The following is a 3,531-nucleotide window of genomic DNA, read 5'->3' as shown; positions in this document are numbered from 1 at the left end:
TATTGCATTGACATAAAGACTTCGATGAAGGTGTTAAAGTAAAACATGTCCAGTTTAGATTTCATCTGAGCAATGAAAGACTCATCACGCCATACCTGCTCAACAGTTATTGTTGTAAGCGTGTCAGTGTCAAAGTCACACCATTCCAATCCAGTGATTGCCAGCTGACCCTGTACCTGCCAGAAGTATGTGTGTGAAGTCTCTCCTGGCTAAAATTGGGTCCTAATATTTCCACAAGTCTCTCTCACCTGTGAGTCTGAGTCCACAGCTGTCCCTGAATTGGTTGGCATGCTTGTGGCCTGCTGAATAACACATATACAACAATAGAACTTTAAAATGTTCTTTATCTCACACATCTCTTTGAGAATACTTTTGCAACACTGTTTGCATTTTTACCTGTAAACCCGTGGCATCTTCCTCTGAGGAGCCGATCTGCATTGTATTTGTTGCCTAGTAGTAAGAAAAAGAGCCTGCATTAAATGCTACTGTCATGTTTTCTTACTCATTTTAATTCGCCCAATAAACTTACACATTGCTGTTGTTTGGTACAAAAGCTCCGGATGTCAGGTAGCTTTTTTGGTGGCATTTTTTGCCAACCCTGAGTCCTTGAACTTTGTAAATTAGAGCAAAACACAACGTAGCTTTTAAAAAAGCTATCATTGTAGTGAAGTGAAGTGAAGTGAGATTTATTTATATAGCACTTTTTGGCAACAAGGTGATCCAAAGTGCTTTACAACAGCAACAACAACAGAATCAAACACAGCAGGTATATAATCAAACACTGAAGAAACACATCAATCATGTATAATCTAAATGAAATATAGGATAATCTAAATAAAATCACAAAACCAGACATATCTAAGCATGAGCTAAGACTGTCAGGATCGGGGAACACGAAAAAGAACCCTGAGCGCAGACTCATAATAAAGGAAAAAAAACTAATTTATTAAATAACAAAACAAAAAGCTGACGTGGCAGCAAACGAAAACAGAAACAAAAACCAAAGGTACGGTGGGGTAGGACATCAAAGAACCAAGGCACGGAGAACAACAACAACCAACAGACGACAAACAATGAACCAGCGGATAGTGAGAGAAGTGACCGGGTTTTTGAATACTGAGGGTAACGAGGTAAGTAGAAACAGGCGAGTGGGGATAATGACTGACAGGTGGAGATGGGCGTGGCAAGGAGGACAAAAGAGTGACGGAGCAGGAGTGAATACTGAGCAGGAACACAAACAGGAAAAAAACAAACTGAAAACAACAACAAGAATAAATAAAGAAAACAAAACAGAAAACACAAAAATCCAAATCCTCACAAAGACAGTCAAAATAGTAGCTAAAATAATCTAAATAAAATCATAATCAAATGTAGAAATGTTGATGTAAAAACATTAATCATGCATAATCTAAATGAAATATAAGATAATCTAAATAAAATCATGAATCTAAACATATCCAAACATGAGCTAAGACAGTCAAAATAGTAGCTAAAATAATCTAAATGAAATCAAAATAAAGTTAAAGCTGAACTAAACAACAATCAGGAGTCTAACAATATCTACAGTATGAGCTAAGATAAAGTAATCTTAACTAAATGTACAGGAAGGCTAAATAAGCTCAAACATGACAATGCTAAAACTAACGGTACAGAAGACTTTCTAATGCCCCTTTTACACGGGCTCTAAAAGTCCCGGTTCCAATTCAACAGCTGTCCTACTCCGCGCAACAATCGCAGCATCCAGAGTATTTCTTCCACTGCGCCTCTCTTCCTGAAGTCTCAGGAGAATCCCCATAAGTTTAAAAAACAGCAACAACACAGGGCCAACGTTGTCCATAGCGCTTTCGTAGTTTACACAACTTGCACCAAGTTTCGGTAGAATTACACAGAGGCCATTGTCTTTGATAATGATGGAATGTTTATCAGCCAGCCCAGAGCAGATCCACAGATGTCCTTAGGCAGGAGGGAGCAGAGCATCTTGTTTACATAATATCCGGGAAAAAATTGAAGATAGCTGACCGAGGTCAGTCTAGGGGAGCCAAATTCACAAACAGTAACTGTTTTGGTTCAGGCAGACTTGTTTTTGTCTGCCTTGAAAGTCTTGCTGATACTTCTCAATGATAAATCCAAACAGCTAAATTCCAGGACCATTCTGCCTGATTCGAGCAAGCAACTTCCTCAAGATGTAACCCATATTATGAGTTCCAGAACCGCAATTCAGTCTGCGGTCCTGTAAAAGGATTGCATCCAACTTGCGATTCAGCTCCCATAAAACCGTTAGCTACCGGTTAAATTTGGCGAACACCGCTGCGTTGTTCTCTCTCCTCCTGTCTATCACATCTCAAAGTGAATGATAAATCCAATCACGGTGGGAGTAGCAGTAGCGGGGGGTTTTGGAGGGAAGCGACACATGGTTTTTTATGAGGGGGGGGAGGGGGGTGATGAGGAGAAAGCGAGAGGCAGAAGATTCTTTTTTTTTCTGAGGAGCAGCAGAGTTATTGTTTTTTTTTTTTGTCGGGGTTCGTGGATGGTGGGCAGCGGGGAGATCTTTTGTCTTTTCTTTCTGAGGAGCGGCATGAATGGGGTTTCAATCAGATATATACAGAGCACAGAAAGTAAAAAACGTGTACGAAATATTGGTGGGGACTGTCCCCTTCAGGTCAAGGTTGGTGGGGACATGTCCACACCAGTCCTTCAGGAAGTTACGCCTATGTCATCACCCAAAGTTTTAGTTTAATTTTAATGGAGGCTAAGGTCAATTAGCTGTGGCAGCCATCTTGAATGGAGTTAGAGCCAAAAGGTAATCAGTTGTACCCATAGAAGCACAACTGATTAATTCATAATAATATTTTTCTGTTTGCACTATAGCAGCTTTTTATTAACAGTTAACAAAGCTAACGTTAGCATGTTAATCTCTCTCATGTTGCTAATCGTCTCTATCGTTTCTGTCGTTTCTATCATAATTGTATCAATGATTCATGTAAATATTTCATAACATAGGCTACGACGGATGTATTAGTGTTGTCACTTTGCATACATTCAGTCTATATAAGTGATAAATAATAAGAAAAAATAACTATTTTGCGAAGAACCTCCGTTTTGCGACATGACGCTGCTTTACGTGTGGGTTTGCGACATGCTTTACGGCAGCAGCTTTCTGTGCGGCGCCGTGTTTTCACCATAAGTGCTGAAAGATGGAGACNGCATGAAGTATCAAACCTGGGGTCGCAACAAGTAGAGACAGCTAGCAGGCAGCCCAAGAAGAAAGACTTACCAAAACCAGGGGGACGTCTGTGATTTGGTTCAACACGGATATATTCAACACGGATACATTTGGTTCACGGTCCGACACGGAGCAGAAAAAGGTAACATGCTAACTCTGCTAATGCTAATGCTAACTCTGCTAATGCTAATGCTAACTCTGCTAATGCTAATGCTAACTCTGCTATTAGACTGTTTTCTCATCTGACGCCAACACAACAAACCTCTTCTATCACTTAAAGAAGAACCACGAAAAAGAATATTTAACAA

The sequence above is a fragment of the Kryptolebias marmoratus genome, linkage group LG1 (genome assembly GCF_001649575.2).
Source record: "Kryptolebias marmoratus isolate JLee-2015 linkage group LG1, ASM164957v2, whole genome shotgun sequence".
Classification (NCBI taxonomy): domain Eukaryota; kingdom Metazoa; phylum Chordata; class Actinopteri; order Cyprinodontiformes; family Rivulidae; genus Kryptolebias; species Kryptolebias marmoratus.
This window is presented reverse-complemented; position numbering follows the sequence as displayed.